The sequence below is a fragment of the Ranitomeya imitator genome, chromosome 3 (assembly GCF_032444005.1).
Source record: "Ranitomeya imitator isolate aRanImi1 chromosome 3, aRanImi1.pri, whole genome shotgun sequence".
In the NCBI taxonomy this organism is placed as follows: Eukaryota; Metazoa; Chordata; class Amphibia; order Anura; family Dendrobatidae; genus Ranitomeya; species Ranitomeya imitator.
In genome coordinates, this window is record NC_091284.1 from 1,305,880 (window position 1) to 1,325,350 (window position 19,471).

General features: G+C 45.2%; 1 long non-coding RNA gene across 1 annotated transcript; it reads left to right on the top strand.

The window, feature by feature from the left end:
• The first annotated feature begins 8,652 nt into the window (after positions 1-8,652).
• LOC138671882 (uncharacterized) lies at positions 8,653-15,959 on the top strand. Its single transcript, XR_011319470.1, has 5 exons — positions 8,653-9,457; positions 9,540-9,614; positions 9,752-9,948; positions 10,106-10,265; positions 14,974-15,959. It is a non-coding gene; the product is annotated as an uncharacterized lncRNA (long non-coding RNA).
• The last annotated feature ends 3,512 nt before the right edge of the window (positions 15,960-19,471 follow it).

Genomic DNA, 19,471 nt, shown 5'->3' on the forward strand with positions numbered 1-19,471 from the left:
GATGGCAGACACAATTACTCCTTCCTTGAGGATACCCGCCGGCTCAGATAAACCCGGAGAGTCGGGCACAAAACTCCTAGACAGAGCATCTGCCTTCACATTTTTAGAGCCCGGAAGGTACGAAATCACAAAGTCAAAACGGGCAAAAAACAGCGACCAACGAGCCTGTCTAGGATTCAAACGCTTAGCAGAATCGAGATAAGTCAAGTTCTTATGATCAGTCAGTCAATACCACCACGCGATGCTTAGCTCCTTCAAGCCAATGACGCCACTCCTCGAATGCCCACTTCATGGCCAGCAACTCTTGGTTGCCCACATCATAATTTCGCTCAGCAGGCGAAAACTTCCTGGAAAAAAAAGCGCATGGTTTCATCGCTGAGCAATCAGAACCTCTCTGCGACAAAACAGCCCCTGCTCCAATCTCAGAAGCATCAACCTCGACCTGGAACGGAAGAGAAACATCTGGTTGACACAACACAGGGGCAGAAGAAAAACGACGCTTCAACTCTTGAAAAGCTTCCACAGCAGCAGAAGACCAATTGACCAAATCAGCACCCTTCTTGGTCAAATCGGTCAATGGTTTGGCAATACTAGAAAAATTGCAGATGAAGCGACGATAAAAATTAGCAAAGCCCAGGAACTTTTGCAGACTTTTCAGAGATGTCGGCTGAGTCCAACCATGGATGGCCTGGACCTTAACAGGATCCATCTCGATAGTAGAAGGGGAAAAGATGAACCCCAAAAATGAAACCTTCTGCACACCAAAGAGACACTTTGATCCCTTCACAAACAAAGAATTCGCACGCAGGACCTGATAAACCGTTCTGACCTGCTTCACATGAGACTCCCAATCATCCGAGAAGATCAAAATGTCATCCAAGTACACAATCAGGAATTTATCCAGGTACTCTCGGAAGATGTCATGCATAAAGGACTGAAACACTGATGGAGCATTGGCAAGTCCGAATGGCATCACTAGATACTCAAAATGACCCTCGGGCGTATTAAATGCAGTTTTCCATTCATCGCCTCGCCTGATTCGCACCAGATTATACGCACCACGAAGATCTATCTTGGTGAACCAACTAGCCCCCTTAATCCGAGCAAACAAATCAGATAACAATGGCAAGGGGTACTGAAATTTAACAGTGATCTTATTAAGAAGGCGGTAATCTATACAAGGTCTCAGCGAACCATCCTTCTTGGCTACAAAAAAGAACCCTGCTCCTAATGGCGACGATGACGGGCGAATATGCCCCTTCTCCAGGGATTCCTTCACATAACTGCGCATAGCGGTGTGCTCAGGCACGGATAAATTAAACAGTCGACCTTTTGGGAATTTACTACCAGGAATCAAATTGATAGCACAATCACAATCACTATGCGGAGGTAGGGTATCGGACTTGGGCTCATCAAATACATCCCGGTAATCAGACAAGAACTCTGGAACCTCAGAAGGGGTGGATGACGAAATTGACAGAAATGGAACATCACCATGTACCCCCTGACAACCCCAGCTGGACACCGACATGGATTTCCAATCCAATACTGGATTATGGGCTTGTAGCCATGGCAACCCCAACACGACCACATCATGCAGATTATGCAACACCAGAAAGCGAATAACCTCCTGATGTGCAGGAGCCATGCACATGGTCAGCTGGGTCCAGTATTGAGGCTTATTCTTGGCTAAAGGCGTAGCATCAATTCCTCTCAATGGAATAGGACACTGCAAGGGCTACAAGAAAAACCCACAACGCTTAGCATATTCCAACTCCATCAAATTCAGGGCAGCGCCTGAATCCACAAACGCCATGACAGAATACGATGACAAAGAGCAGATCAAGGTAACGGACAGAAGGAACTTTGACTGTACTGTACCAATGGTGGCAGACCTAGCGAACCGCTTAGTGCGCTTAGGACAAACAGAGATAGCATGAGTGGAATCACCACAGTAGAAACACAGCCCATTCAGACGTCTGTGTTCTTGTCGTTCAACTCTGGTCATAGTCCTATCGCACTGCATAGGCTCAGGTTTAATCTCAGGTAATACCGCCAAATGGTGCACAGATTTACGCTCACGCAAGCGTCGACCGATCTGAATGGCCAAAGACATAGACTCATTCAAACCAGCAGGCATAGGAAATCCCACCATGACATCCTTAAGGGCTTCAGAGAGACCCTTTCTGAATATAGCTGCCAGCGCAGATTCATTCCATTGAGTGAACACGGACCACTTTCTAAATTTCTGGCAATATACCTCTATCTCATCCTGAGCCTGACAAAGAGCCAGCAAATTTTTTTCTGCCTGATCCACTGAATTAGGCTCATCGTACAGCAATCCAAGCGCCAGGAAAAACGCTTCGATATTACTTAATGCAGGATCTCCTGACGCAAGAGAAAATGCCCAGTCCTGAGGGTCGCCACGCAAAAAAGAAATGACGATCCTAACCTGTTGAACTGGGTCACCAGAGGAGCGAGGTTTCAAAGCCAGAAATAATTTACAATTATTTTTGAAACTCAGAAATTTAGTTCTATCTCCAAAAAAACAAATCTGGAATAGGAATTCTCGGTTCTAACAAAGAATTCTGAACCACAAAATCTTGAATATTTTGAACTCTTGCCATGAGCTGATCCACACATGAAGACAGACCTTTAATGTCCATTGCTACACCTGTGTCCTGAACCACCCAAATGTCTAGGGGAAAAAAAAGGCAAAACACAGTGCAAAGAAGAAAAAAATGGTCTCAGAACTTCTTTTTTCCCTCTATTGAGAATCATTAGCACTTTTGGCTTCCTGTACTGTTGTGATAGGCAATTCAGTATCACAATGGACATAGCGGTCAGAGCACATACAGTGATCTGACAATTACCCAAAATAATAGAACGAGCTCTGAGACGTGGGAACTCTGCAGACCGCAATCCCTAATCCTCTCCAAACAACACTAGAGGCAGCCGTGGATTGCGCCTAACTCTGCCTATGCAACTCGGCACAGCCTGAGAAACTAACTAGCCTGAAGATAGAAAATAAGCCTACCTTGCCTCAGAGAAATACCCCAAAGGAAAAGGCAGCCCCCCACATATAATGACTGTGAGTTAAGATGAAAAGACAAACGTAGGGATGAAACAGATTCAGCAAAGTGAGGCCCGACTTTCTTAACAGAGCGAGGATAGGAAAGATAACTTTGCGGTCTACACAAAACCCTAAAGAAAACCACGCAAAGGGGGCAAAAAGACCCTCCGTACCGACTAACGGCACGGAGGTACACCCTTTGCGTCCCAGAGCTTCCAGCAAAACAATTAGACAAGCTGGACAGAAAAAATAGCAAACAAATAGCAAAGAAGAACTTAGCTATGCAGAGCAGCAGGCCACAGGAATGATCCAGGGAAAAACAAGTCCAACACTGGAACATTGACAGGAAGCATGGATCAAAGCATTAGGTGGAGTTAAGTAGAGAAGCACCTAACGACCTCACCAGATCACCTGAGGGAGGAAACTCAGAAGCCGCAGTACCACTTTCCTCCGCAAACGGAAGCTCCCAGAGAGAATCAGCCGAAGTACCACTTGTGACCACAGGAGGGAGCTCTGCCACAGAATTCACAACAGTTCGCCCTTAATAATCGGGCCAGCTCGGCTACTTTGGTTTTGCCGTTTTTCTGCAATTTTGGTTTCCATCCTCGTTTCTCTTCAGGACAAGTTGAGTCTTCGGACTGTCCTGGTGTAAATACTGTGGTGGATAGGTTGCAGCAGATTTGGACTCATGTGGTGGACAATTTGACATTGTCCCAGGAGAAGGCTCAACGTTTCGCTAACCGCCGGCGTTGTGTGGGTCCCCGACTTCGTGTTGGGGATTTGGTTTGGTTGTCGTCTCGTTATGTTCCTATGAAGGTTTCCTCTCCTAAGTTTAAGCCTCGTTTCATTGGTCCGTATAAGATTTCTGAGGTTATCAATCCTGTGTCATTTCGTTTGGCCCTTCCTGCTTCTTTTGCCATCCATAATGTGTTCCATAGGTCGTTGTTGCGGAGATACGTGGCGCCTGTGGTTCCATCCGTTGATCCTCCTGCCCCGGTGTTGGTTGAGGGGGAGTTGGAGTATGTGGTGGAGAAGATTTTGGATTCTCGTATTTCGAGACGGAAACTCCAGTACCTGGTCAAGTGGAAGGGTTATGGTCAGGAAGATAATTCCTGGGTTTTAGCCTCTGATGTTCATGCTGCCAATCTGGTTCGTGCCTTTCATTTGGCTCGTCCTGGTCGGCCTGGGGGCTCTGGTGAGGGTTCGGTGACCCCTCCTCAAGGGGGGGGGTACTGTTGGGAATTCTGTTGTCGGGCTCCCTCCTGTGGTCATGAATGGTACTTCGGCTGGGGTGTGGGTGTTTCTGAGTTTCCTTCCACAGGTGACGAGGTTAATTCGTTAGCTGGCTGCTCTATTTAACTCCACTTAGATCTTTGCTCCATGCCACCTGTCAATGTTCCAGTATTGGTCTAGTTCACTCCTGGATCGTTCTTGTGACCTGTCTTCCCAGCAGAAGCTAAGTGACTGCTTGTTTTTCTCTGGTTTGCTATTTTTCTGTCCAGCTTGCTATTTTGATTGTTGTCTTGATTGCTGGAAGCTCTGGGACGCAGAGGGAGCGCCTCCGCACCGTGAGTCGGTGCGGAGGGTCTTTTTGCGCCCTCTGCGTGGTCTTTTTGTAGGTTTTTGTGCTGACCGCAAAGCTACCTTTCCTATCCTCAGTCTGTTCAGTAAGTCAGGCCTCACTTTGCTAAATCTATTTCATCTCTGTGTTTGTATTTTCATCTTTACTCACAGTCATTATATGTGGGGGGCTGCCTTTTCCTTTGGGGAATTTCTCTGAGGCACGGTAGGCTTTATTTTTCTATCTTTAGGGCTAGCTAGTTCCTTAGGCTGTGCCGAGTTGCATAGGGAGCGTTAGGAGCAATCCACGGCTATTTCTAGTGTGGTTGATAGGATTAGGGATTGCGGTCAGCAGAGTTCCCACGTCCCAGAGCTCGTCCTATATTATCAGTAACTATCAGGTCTTCCGTGTGCTCTTAACCACCAGGTCCATTATTGTCCTGACCACCAGGTCATAACAGTCGGCGTGATAACAGGAGAAGAAGTGTATAATTGGGTGTCGTCAGCAGATGGTACTGGAAACCAAATCTACTGATTGTTTGTCCAATAGGGGTAGTATACAACGAGAAGAGGAGGGGGCCTAGGACTGAACCTTGAGGAACCCCAACAGTAAGGGGAAGGTGAGAGGATCCAATGAAGATCCAAAGTTTTTAAAATGTATTTTTTTGTAGATGAACAAATGCAAGCTGATAGACATTGTGAAGCTATATTTGAGAAAAAAAAAAGAGATTGTGTTGAATTTGCAAAGATTTTTTCATCAGTACAATCAGTTAGTAAAAACTTTCAAAATAGCCTTAGAAAGAATACCAAGTGATGAATATCAAGTTGTTATAAGAGCAGACAAGACACCGGTTTGCTAGCATTGTCACGGATCCCGAGGAGGATATCTTTATCATCCCACCGCTCACACTAAGATGCCATGAACCGGGGTTTTTTTGTTGCCCCAGTTCTTTCTGAAGGGGATTTATCTCTATCCCACTTCTCAGTTCTGGTTTGGAACTTGCAGCTCTCTGGCGTCCCCCTTACCCTCAGGTCAGACAGGGTACTGCACCTAAGATAATTAGTTGCCAGAAAGGCTGCCTTACTCTGTACTGGCTAATGGGCACACTCCAGCGAGGGTGATATTACTACTCCCACTTAGGCCGGAACGATAATTATCAACGCCGTCCATCGCTACCAGGCTTCCCAAACGCACAGGACAAATCCACTGCTACCAGCTCCGATTTCTTAATTAATAACAGGTCCGGAGCCAGCCCCAATTAGTAGATTATTCACCTCAGAGGATGTGACAGTACATTAGAGAGCAAGGAGGAACACCGCTAGTAATTTTATATATTTTACTCCAAAAAGGTAGGCAGTGTTTACAAAATTTTAAAAGGATATTATAAAAGAAGACAAATATCGCATGTACAGACAATTACAAATAAAAAGGGATTAACGTTAAAAAAAACACAGTTCCTTATGTTATTTCAGATCATGGCAAACCATTTGGCTGGGGGAGGGAGAATGCATTAGGCTACGTTCACATTTGCATCTTTGGACGCAGCGTCGTCGTCGCAGAACGACGCATGCGTCAAACGCCCCTATCTTTAACATTGGGGTGCATGGACATGCGTTGTCATGCGTTTTGGCGCATTTTGCGACGCATGCGTCGTTTCGGCGCACCTGGCAGGGCGCGGCAAACGCAACATGTTGCATTTTTTCGGCGTCATACATTTTTCAAAAAACGCATGCGTCGCCTTTGCGTCGTCGATGCGCCAAAACCCCCATTGAAGTGTACTGACAACACAGAAGATGCAAGTACTTGCATCGCAGCGCGTTGTACGACGCATGCGTCCTTTAATTAAAAAAACAGCAAAAGTGTCTAGACGGTGTCTAGACACTGACAAAAGACCCTATATATAAAAAAAAGGGATTGGCATTGTCTTTCAATTGGCATCAGGACACATGGCGTGAGAGACGAACAGTGATCTGCTTTCAAAAGCTGTAAGTATAATAATTTCTCATTGCATTAAACTTCTGTGTTTTTGGATTGGTTTTAATGTATTTTGGGTTGTTCTGTTGTCATGCGGTTGTTCCACTGTGTTTTTAGGATTTTCTTGTTTACTTTCCGGTGTATGTGTTTTTATTCTGGTTTCTATTTCTGGGGGTAACCGTATGGCGTTTTCTTGGCTCATGTCTTGCTGTGTTTTATTGTAAAGTATGCGGTTTTATACTGGGTTTCCTTTTCTTTTCCGTTTTTTTCCCCTGTGTGCCTTTTTTTTTTTTTGGGGGGGGGGGGGGGGCGCTACATTTATGATGCTTCAGTAAATTTTTATTGGGTTGTTCCATGCGGCTGTATGCCATTGTATTTTCCATTGTATTTTTCTGTTTTTATATATTTTATTATATTTTTTTTTATCTGTTTCTGATGTATTTCAGGTGTTTGTAACCGTATGGCGTATATCTCCATCCTTTTTTTGGGGGGATTGTAAAGTATGGATGTTTTTATAACGTATTGTTTTTTTGGGGGGGTCCTGTTTTTGTTTTTTTTCTTTGTCATTTTTTTTTTATTTTTTTAGGTTGACTATGGTTTATCTTGTATTGGGTTGCTGTATAATTTCCGGCGGCTGTGCCATTATTTTATTTTGTTTATATAGAATGGTTTTTATCCTTTATCTGTTTCTGATGTATTTCTGTGGTTATATGTCCACGGTATTCACGGTGGAAAATGAAATGCTAGGTGAAATCCCAAGAAACAATGAAAACCCTATATTAAGGGTCACCAATCTAACCCAAGAAGAGGTGCGAAACCGGCTAAATAAGATTAAAATAGATAAATCTCCGGGTCCGGATGGCATACACCCACGAGTACTAAGAGAACTAAGTAATGTAATAGATAAACCATTATTTCTTATTTTTAGGGACTCTATAGCGACAGGGTCTGTTCCGCAGGACTGGCGCATAGCAAATGTGGTGCCAATATTCAAAAAGGGCTCTAAAAGTGAACCTGGAAATTATAGGCCAGTAAGTTAACCTCTATTGTTGGTAAAATATTTGAAGGGTTTCTGAGGGATGTTATTCTGGATTATCTCAATGAGAATAACTGTTTAACTCCATATCAGCATGGGTTTATGAGAAATCGCTCCTGTCAAACCAATCTAATCAGTTTTTATGAAGAGGTAAGCTATAGGCTGGACCACGGTGAGTCATTGGACGTGGTATATCTCGATTTTTCCAAAGCGTTTGATACCGTGCCGCACAAGAGGTTGGTGCACAAAATGAGAATGCTTGGTCTGGGGGAAAATGTGTGTAAATGGGTTAGTAACTGGCTTAGTGATAGAAAGCAGAGGGTGGTTATAAATGGTATAGTCTCTAACTGGGTCGCTGTGACCAGTGGGGTACCGCAGGGGTCGGTATTGGGACCTCTTCTCTTCAACATATTCATTAATGATCTGGTAGAAGGTTTACACAGTAAAATATCGATATTTGCAGATGATACAAAACTATGTAAAGCAGTTAATACAAGAGAAGATAGTATTCTGCTACAGATGGATCTGGATAAGTTGGAAACTTGGGCTGAAAGGTGGCAGATGAGGTTTAACAATGATAAATGTAAGGTTATACACATGGGAAGAGGGAATCAATATCACCATTACACACTGAACGGGAAACCACTGGGTAAATCTGACAGGGAGAAGGACTTGGGGATCCTAGTTAATGATAAACTTACCTGGAGCAGCCAGTGCCAGGCAGCAGCTGCCAAGGCAAACAGGATCATGGGGTGCATTAAAAGAGGTCTGGATACACATGATGAGAGCATTATACTGCCTCTGTACAAATCCCTAGTTAGACCGCACATGGAGTACTGTGTCCAGTTTTGGGCACCGGTGCTCAGGAAGGATATAATGGAACTAGAGAGAGTACAAAGGAGGGCAACAAAATTAATAAAGGGGATGGGAGAACTACAATACCCAGATAGATTAGCGAAATTAGGATTATTTAGTCTAGAAAAAAGACGACAGAGGGGCGATCTAATAACAATGTATAAGTATATAAGGGGACAATACAAATATCTCGCTGAGGATCTGTTTATACCAAGGAAGGTGACGGGCACATTCTTTGCGTCTGGAGGAGAGAAGGTTTTTCCACCAACATAGAAGAGGATTCTTTACTGTTAGGGCAGTGAGAATCTGGAATTGCTTGCCTGAGGAGGTGGTGATGGCGAACTCAGTCGAGGGGTTCAAGAGAGGCCTGGATGTCTTCCTGGAGCAGAACAATATTGTATCATACAATTAGGTTCTGTAGAAGGACGTAGATCTGGGGATTTATTATGATGGAATATAGGCTGAACTGGATGGACAAATGGCTTTTTTTCGGCCTTACTAACTATGTTACTATGTTACTATGTCACCAGATGGTGTTGTTTTGGATTATGTCTTGTTGTTTTTGTAAAGTATGGCGTTTTACACTAGTTTGCCTTTTCTTTGCCCTTTGTAAATATTTTTATTTTTTGGGGGTATATGTGTCAAATATTTTTGATTTGTACATAGGGGGCTGTTGTAGCTGAATGGTTTTTTTGTCTTTTCTGGAACTTATACTCTGCATTGTGTCGTATCTGCTATTGATTTTTATTGCAATGTATGGCGTTGTGGTTTGATCTACGCTTGTTGAGTTGGCATTGTCCTATGAGTGAACAGTCCGTTGTGGTAGTAATGTTATGTTGCTATTTTCTTGTATGTGGCTGTGTTTTGTGCTTTTAATGTAATATTTTTTTCAATTTTTCCTTGCAGAATTATCTTAGTAGAATGGCGACGGAGTCATCGAGCCACTCAGGGGAGTTCAGTGAGTAATCATGTACAGTTGCTTACTATTCGCTGTCATTTGTAGACTTGGCACTAATTTTTTTCGTAAACAATTTTTACAGGCTTCTTCAAGTGAGGAGGAAGGGACCCAGCAGGAGCAGCGACCTCGGGGCCAAGCTGTGGCGGCAAGTCGGCGAGTAAGTATTTTTCAAAACAAAAAGGAATGTTTTTTTATTTTTATTTCCTTTTTTTCTGGGGGGGGGGGTGAGTGGTGGTGGAGGTTGTTGTCAATTTTTTCAAATCTTTTAACCTTAATGTTTTTCTATTATTCTAGGTTTCACAACGGGACCGCGAGGAGAGTATCAATGTTGAGCTCCTAATCTCCAGCATGCAGGAGCGTGGCCCGTTGTGGGACAGCCGTGACCCCCGGCACGTGGACCAGGTCGCCTTGAGGCGGATGTGGGCTGAGGTGGCAAAATCGCTGTGGGATGGCTTTGACAGCGCTTCCGCTGCGGAAAAATCTTAAGTTTGGTAAGTATTTCTGAAACTCCGCTCAGACCCATCAGACCATGACACAACCGTGTGTGATGCGATCAACGCCTTCAACTTAGTTGCATCGCACACGGTTGTGTTATCATTTGGAAATGTACAATATGTAACCTTTTTTTTTTGTTGTTTGCATTCACAGTCCAAAAGTTGAAGACCAGATGGCGATCCATGAAGGACCGTTTCAATTGAAGCCTACGTAAGGAGGAGAAGGCTCGAAGTGGTGCTGGTGTGGCCAGGTCATCTACATACAAGTATAACAGGGCGTTGCAGTTCCTGAGACCGATCCTTGGCCGCCGAGAGTAAGTATTTAATTATTGGTGTACCTAGTGCAACGCATCGGGTACTGCACAATATGCATGTCCACATACCATATTGCCCAGCCACATAGTATATTGCCCAGCCACGTAGTATATTGCCCATCCATCCACATAGTATATTGTCCAGTCACGTAGTACATTGCCCAGCCATCCACATAGTATATTGCCCAGCCACGTAGTACATTGCCCAGCCATCCACATAGTATATTGCCCAGCCATCCACATAGTATATTGCCCAGCCATCCACATAGTATATTGCCCAGCCATCCACATAGTATATTGCCCAGCCACGTAGTACATTGCCCAGCCATCCACATAGTATATTGCCCAGCCATCCACATAGTATATTGCCCAGCCACGTAGTACATTGCCCAGCCATCCACATAGTATATTGCCCAGCCACATAGTATATTGCCCAGCCACATAGTATATTGCCCATCCACATAGTATATTGCCCAGCCACATAGTATATTGCCCATCCACATAGTATATTGCCCAGCCATCCACATAGTATATTGCCCAGCCACGTAGTACATTGCCCAGCCATCCACATAGTATATTGCCCAGCCACATAGTATATTGCCCAGCCACGTAGTATATTGCCCATCCATCCACATAGTATATTGCCCAGTCACGTAGTACATTGCCCAGCCATCCACATAGTATATTGCCCAGCCATCCACATAGTATATTGCCCAGCCACGTAGTACATTGCCCAGCCATCCACATAGTATATTGCCCAGTCACGTAGTATATTACGCATCCACATAGTACATTGCCCAGCCACGTAGTATATTGCCCAGCCACATAGTATATTGCCCAGTCACGTAGTATATTGCCCAGCCACGTAGTGTATTGCCCAGCCACATAGTATATTGCCCAGTCACGTAGTATATTGCCCAGCCACGTAGTGTATTGCCCAGCCACGTAGTGTATTGCCCAGCCACATAGTATATTGCCCAGCCACGTAGTATATTGGCCATCCACGTAGTATATTCCGCATCCACATAGTATATTGGCCAGTCACTTATTACATTGCGCATCCACGTAGTATATTGCCCAGTCACGTAGTATATTGCCCAGTCACGTAGTATATTGCCCAGTGACGTAGTATATTGCCCAGTCACATAGTATATTGCCCAACCACATAGTATATTGCCCAGTGACGTAGTATATTGCCCAGTGACGTAGTATATTGCCCAGTCACATAGTATATTGCCCAGCCACATAGTATATTGCCCAGTGACGTAGTATATTGCCCAGTCACATAGTATATTGCCCAGCCACATAGTATATTGCCCAGTGACGTAGTATATTGCCCAGTGACGTAGTATATTGCCGAGTCACGTAGTATATTGCCCAGCCACGTAGTATATTGCCCAGTCACGTAGTATATTGCCCAGCCACGTAGTATATTGCCCAGTCGAGTAGTATATTGCCCAGCCAAGTAGTATTTTGCCCAGTCACGTAGTATATTGCCCAGCCACGTAGTATATTGCCCAGTCACGTAGTATATTGCCCAGCCACGTAGTATATTGCCCAGTCACGTGTTACATTGCGCATCCACATAGTATATTGCCAAGCCACAAGTTTTTTGCGCAGCCACGTAGTATATTGCCCAGTCACGTATTATATTGATCATTCACGTAGTATATTGCCCAGTCACGTAGTATATTGCCCAGTCACGTAGTATATTGCCCAGTCACGTAGTATATTGCCCAGCCATATAGTATATTGCCCAGCCACGTAGTATATTGCCCAGCCACAAGTTTTTTGCGCAGCCACGTAGTATATTGCCCAGTCACGTATTATATTGATCATTCACGTAGTATATTGCCCAGTCACGTAGTATATTGCCCAGTCACGTAGTATATTGCCCAGTCACGTAGTATATTGCCCAGCCACATAGTATATTGCCCAGCCACGTAGTATATTGCCCAGTCACGTAGTATATTGCCCAGCCACGTAGTATATTGCCCAGTCAAGTAGTATATTGCCCAGTCACGTAGTATATTGCCCAGTCACGTAGTATATTGCCCAGTCACGTAGTATATTGCCCAGCCACGTAGTATATTGCCCAGTCGAGTAGTATATTGCCCAGTCACGTAGTATATTGCCCAGCCACGTAGTATATTGCCCAGTCACGTAGTATATTGCCCAGCCACGTAGTATATTGCCCAGTCACGTGTTACATTGCGCATCCACATAGTATATTGCCAAGCCACAAGTTTTTTGCGCAGCCACGTAGTATATTGCCCAGCCATCCACATAGTATATTGCCCAGTCACGTAGTATATTGCCCAGTCGAGTAGTATATTGCCCAGTCACGTAGTATATTGCCCAGCCACGTAGTATATTGCCCAGTCACGTAGTATATTGCCCAGCCACGTAGTATATTGCCCAGTCACGTGTTACATTGCGCATCCACATAGTATATTGCCAAGCCACAAGTTTTTTGCGCAGCCACGTAGTACATTGCCCAGCCATCCACATAGTATATTGCCCAGTCACGTAGTATATTACGCATCCACATAGTACATTGCCCAGCCACGTAGTGTATTGCCCAGCCACGTAGTATATTGCCCAGTCACGTAGTATATTGCCCAGCCACGTAGTGTATTGCCCAGCCACATAGTATATTGCCCAGCCACGTAGTATATTGGCCATCCACGTAGTATATTCCGCATCCACATAGTATATTGGCCAGTCACTTATTACATTGCGCATCCACGTAGTATATTGCCCAGTCACGTAGTATATTGCCCAGTCACGTAGTATATTGCCCAGCCACGTAGTATATTGCCCAGCCACGTAGTATATTGCCCAGTCACATAGTATATTGCCCAGCCACATAGTATATTGCCCAGTGACGTAGTATATTGCCCAGTGACGTAGTATATTGCCGAGTCACGTAGTATATTGCCCAGCCACGTAGTATATTGCCCAGCCATGTAGTATATTGCCCAGCCACGTAGTATATTGCCCAGTGACGTAGTATATTGACCAGACACGTAGTATATTGCCCAGCAACTTAGTATATTGCCCAGCCACATAGTATATTGCCCAGCCACGTAGTATATTGCCCAGCCATATAGTATATTGCCCAGTCACGTAGTATATTGCCCAGCCACGTAGTATATTGCCCAGTCAAGTAGTATATTGCCCAGTCACGTAGTATATTGCCCAGTCACGTAGTATATTGCCCAGCCACGTAGTATATTGCCCAGTCACGTAGTATATTGCCCAGCCACGTAGTATATTGCCCAGTCGAGTAGTATATTGCCCAGTCACGTAGTATATTGCCCAGCCACGTAGTATATTGCCCAGTCACGTAGTATATTGCCCAGTCACGTGTTACATTGCGCATCCACATAGTATATTGCCCAGCCACATAGTATATTGCCCAGCCACGTAGTATATTGCCCAGTCGAGTAGTATATTGCCCAGCCACGTAGTATATTGCCCAGTCACGTAGTATATTGCCCAGCCACGTAGTATATTGCCCAGTCACGTGTTACATTGCGCATCCACATAGTATATTGCCAAGCCACAAGTTTTTTGCGCAGCCACGTAGTATATTGCCCAGTTACGTATTATATTGATCATTCACGTAGTATATTGCCCAGTCACGTAGTATATTGCCCAGCCACATAGTATATTGCCCAGCCACTTAGTATATTGCCCAGCCACGTAGTATATTGCTCAGCCACGTAGTATATTGCCCAGTCACGTAGTATATTGCCCAGTCACGTAGTATATTGCCCATCCACATAGTATATTGCCCAGCCACGTAGTATATTGCCCAGCCACGTAGTATATTGCCCAGCCACATAGTACATTGCCCATCCACGTAGTATATTGCCCAGCCACGTAGTATATTGCCCAGCCACGTAGTATATTGCCCAGTCACGTAGTATATTGCCCAGCCACGTAGTATATTGCCCAGCCACATAGTACATTGCCCAGCCACGTAGTATATTGCCCAGCCACAAAGTATATTGGCCAGTCACATAGTATATTGCCCATCCACGTAGTATATTGCCCATCCACGTAGTATATTGGCCATGCACGTTACATTTTCCCTAGTGGCATGGTATATTGCCCATCCATTTTTGTGACTGTTTTTTTTAACCGCGTGAGTCCTTGTAGTCCATGACAGGTTCTGTTCCGAGCCAGGGTAGGTCTGATCGCAGGAACTGTGATGACGTCTTGATCACATGACCGTGACGTCATGGCAGGTCCTGCGATCAGTGTAAAAAATGGCGGTCGTCTCAAACGCCACTAGAGGGCAAGCATAGCTGGGGTTTTTTCAAATCAAATTGGTAACTTTAAATTGTTTAATATTGATGCGGCATAGGCAGCGTCAATACTAAAGAGTTTCTGACACCAATGTTTTTTGTCCCAAAAAATGTTGCGTTAACGCCAGCCGTGTGTTTGGCGATGACAGTGCTGAGTATGCGGGCGACAGGCATTGACTGCTGATTGGTCGCGTCAGCCATAACAGGCAGCTGGCGAGAACAATCAGCGAATGATGAGTAAAGGACAGACAGACTGAGAGACAGAGGTTACCCTTACAATTAGATTGGAATCTATTGTTGTGTGATGTAATGTAAACTTTATTATATTACAGGACTTGGCGTATGTGATATGTTATTTTTTGAAGACTAATGTTTTCCTTATCTTTTCACAGAACACACAGCAGCACCCGCGAGCCTGATCGGCCATCTGGAGCGGTCCTTCATGAATCGGCATCTGACCCGTCACAGCCATCCCACAGCGAGAGCAGGCTTGCACCACTTTCTGAAGAACCGGCAGCCGGTCCATCTGGTGTTCCCCTGGCCGAGGCCTCTGTCGCTCCTTCTTTCAGTTATTCCCGCCAGCGTCAGCGGGCCTCGGACAGGCCGCTAATGCCCGAATATTTTCATTTGGGCACTGTATTCCAAAATTGTTTCACAGTGCTGGGAGATAGAATGGACACTGCTCTGGCCACTATCAACCGGCGCCTTGAAACAATGGAATCCGAGCTCTCGAGGCCGGCAAAACATTTTTTTAGTGCCATTGCGAAGGGCATGGTGGAACACCTTACGCCAGAGCTCCAGATTTCGGTGATGCAGGCCTGCAACAATGCCTGCGTGAGTGCTCTGCAGCAGGCTCGGGTCATGCAGTCAGCGACTACAATGCCCGTAGTACCATCGCTGGCTAGCATGACTCCGACTCCTGCTGCACAGCCACTCCACCGAGGTCCGCGTGCCGAGGGACGCCACCACAGACACCATCACACAGAGCCGCCGAGTCCTGCTCCTGCTCGGCCCTCAACCTCCCGTACCCGTCCTGGGGAAGCCACCGCGGGACAAGCTAAAAGGAGGAAGACAAAGAGAAAGAGAACAGCTCCTGCGGCTCTGGCTGCTCCAACACAGACACCTACATCGCGGCAGGGGTCTAGCCAGAGCCAGTCAAGAACAAGCAGACTGGTTTTGCCTCCTCCCTCCCCTACAGAGGTTGCTGTCTCGTCGCCAGCGTACGTAGAGGGCTTTGAATTGCCCTCCAGCCTATTAGACTACGGCTCCACATCATCCTCCTCTTCCTCCTCTCGCCATTCCCAAGCAGGGAGCTACCAATCACCACTAATAGCAAGCATTGATACCCCATAGTTTTCTTTCCCCCTTTTCTTTTTGTTTCCCCCAAATAAAACAGTTGTTTTTCAAGCAATATTTGTATTTATTGTTCGCTATAGTTATCGGCAACTCACACCGTGCGCCGTCTACACACATTTTGTGTTTTATACACCTCATATATATGCAATGTCAGACACTATTTTATCAATTTTTAAGTAGAGTTTTTTTGGTGTCTCTCACTGTTCTATGAGGTGTTTACAAACACAAACAGGATTATCACATAGATTGTACACATACAATAAGGGTACCGTCACACTAAGCGACGCTGCAGCGATACCGACAACGATCCGGATCGCTGCAGCGTCGCTGTGTGGTCGCTGGAGAGCTGTCACACAGACCGCTCTCCAGCGACCAACGATCCCGAGGTCCCCGGTAACCAGGGTAAACATCGGGTTACTAAGCGCAGGGCCGCGCTTAGTAACCCGATGTTTACCCTGGTTACCAGCGTAAACGTAAAAAACACAAACATTACATACTTACATTCCGTGTCTGTCCTCTGGCGCTGTGCTTTCCTCTGCACTGTGAGCGCCGGTCAGCCGAAAAGCAGAGCGGTGACGTCACCTCTGTGCTTTCCGGCTGGCCGGCGCTGACACAGGATGCAGGAGGAGTGCAGAGAAGCAGAGCGCCGGGGACAGACAGCTGAAGGTAAGTATGTAGTGTTTGTTTTTTTAACGTTTACACTGGTAACCAGGGTAAACATCGGGTTACTAAGCACGGCCCTGCGCTTAGTAACCCGATATTTACCCTGGTTACCAGTGAAGACATCGCTGGATCGGTGTCACACACGCCGATCCAGCGATGTCAGCGGGAAGTCCAGCGACAAAAAAAAATTCTGGACTTTCCTCAGCGACCAACGATCTCCCAGCAGGGGCCTGATCGTTGGTCGCTGTCACACAACGATTTCCTTAACAATATCGTTGCTACGTCACAAAAAGCAACGATATCGTTATGTGTGACGGTACCTTAAGGTCAGGGCTCCGGTGAGACGTGGCCAAGTGTCGACACTATTTGAATCAGGATGTATTTCAGCATCCTGACTTCAATAGTTTTGACTCACAAGAGTGGAGCGAACAAGATCGGCTCCCTCCAAAACACTTTCCAACTACATGCATATGGACCCGGCATCCTTGTGTGTGGTTGATGATCTACTTTTTTCCGGCACCACAACCGCATGTTCCAAGGCTGTGTGACTGGCACAACACATGAACAACCAAAGCCAATTTGTTGGCCTCGCCATGCATGTGTAGTGCCTGTCACACTGTCGCGGCACATGCTGCTGCGGTGGGTGAAAATAGTTGATCAGCCAGTGCGCTCAATGAAGCCGTGTTCCATATGCAACTAGTCTGGAAGCTTGACAGTTTGTCAAGGAGGGAGCCGATCAAGTTCGGTCACCTATCGAACACACGGCCATGTGAATAAAAGGGTGGTTTTGCTGAGTCAATATGGGAGCTGGTGATCACCTCTGTACATTTTCGGCGTTACCCAGTTTTACAGCAGTTGGTAGGCAAATGGACTTTGGAGAAGTGTTAAAAAGTTTTTTATTAACCACAACATTAGAAAAAAAGGGATAGCAAGTTTTTATATGTTAGGGCACATTAAAGTAAGTTTAGTCAAAACACAAACATTTTTAAAATATAGGTAGATGCCAAATTTGAAATAACATTACATTAGGCACCTTTACTGGTTACATTTATTGGACATAATGGTGTAGAAATCTTTTCTTGTCATTATATCTTTTTTTTAGCACTATAAAGGTATTATTTTTTATTTAAAAGCTGAATAAAGTATTACAGTAAAAAACATAAGCACTAAACCATTGTATCTTGCCATGACACACGGCCAACATCAGATACAAAATAGGAAGCAAATCATCTGCACAGTTTCAACAGTTGTCCTCACAGGATGATCTTGGTAATCGGGCAATGGGTTTGGAATGGGTTCATCTAGTTCCCCGTTCACTCTCTCTTTGGCCATAATATAATTGTGGAGAACCACACAAGCCTTCACCACCTCATCCACTGTCTCAATTTTCAGATTGATGACGGATCCTAAAATACGCCATTTGAACACCAGGATCCCAAAGGCGCACTCCACAGTTCTTCTGGCCCTGTACAGTCTGTAATTAAAAATACTTTTTGTGTGGTCCAAGCCCCGACAGGAGTAGGGTTTCAGTAGGTTGCCACTCATTTGAAATGCCTCATCCCCAACCACAACAAATGGCATTGCCGGGCCTTCGGTGTTGGGAAGAGGTCGTGGCTGGGGGAAATTAAAATTGTTCCCATATAACCTTTGGCCGTGAGTCATTTGCACAGTCAAACGCTCCAATGTCCACGGCGAGAAACCTGCAGTCCGCACCTGCAATTGCCATGAGCATGGTGGAAAAGTATTTTTTATAATTAAAGAACTGAGATCCACTTCTTGCTGGCTTTGTAATCCTAATGTGCTTCCCATCCACAGCTCCAATACGGTTAGGGAAAGAACACAGTTGTTCAAATTTCTTTGCGTTGGCCTGCCATATTTCAGTTGTAGGGAGGGGTAAAAATTCATCCTGGAGACTGTCCCACAAAGCACGGCATGTGTCGGCAATAATTCCCGAAAGTGTGGAGACTCCAATCCTAAATTGGAAATACAGGGATCTTAAGGTCTCTCCGGTAGCCAGGAAACTGCCAAGAAGAAAAATAAAGAAATTAAATTAAAGTACATTGTAATAAAAAAAAATACATTCACCATACCCAACCCCAAAAAATTTCCCCCCCCCCCAAAAAAAAGGGCAGAACACATCAGTCATTCAAAGAGCTACATTACATACCGTAGAGTCACCAGCAGCCGTTCCTCTGCAGAAATTGATCTCTGGAGCTGTTTGTCCTCCCTGGTAATGGCTCCTTCCACAAGACGCAGCATGCATTGAACGCATGCGTCAAAAAAAACTGCGTTTTACATGCGATTAACATGCGTCGTGCGTTGCGTCGACGACGCTGCGTCCAAAGACGCAAATGTGAATGTAGCCTTACAGAGCATCTCTCAGCTAGCTTCCTGGTCAAAAGCTAGTGAAAACTGAGCTCTGTGTCTTATACCCCTTGATCGTGACATCACTGAGTGGGCGGAGCTATGGAAAGCACTCCTACTTTCTCAGAGGGACTCAGCGTTATGGAACATTCATATCCACCGTAGCTCCAGGATGCAACCTTGCATAAGAACGACACAATGATCATGATGCTCACCACATCATGGGGGTTACTTTGAGTGTAAACACGGAGTAGCTATATGACCCGCTTACGGAGAAAACCATTCCTTGCATTTCATTGGATTTAGATCCTAGCAATTTCAGTGAGTTATAAATCTCTCGGTGAACATCCGGAATATGTAACTTGGACACCTATGTCACTACTTGGGGGTGGAATTATTCCATCTTGAATAACTCTCTGATACACCAAGGATTACATGGTTTCAGACAAAAGACTGGCTTTCCCAGCTAAAAGCCATAAAACTCCTTGCGCCGCAGAAAATTTTAGG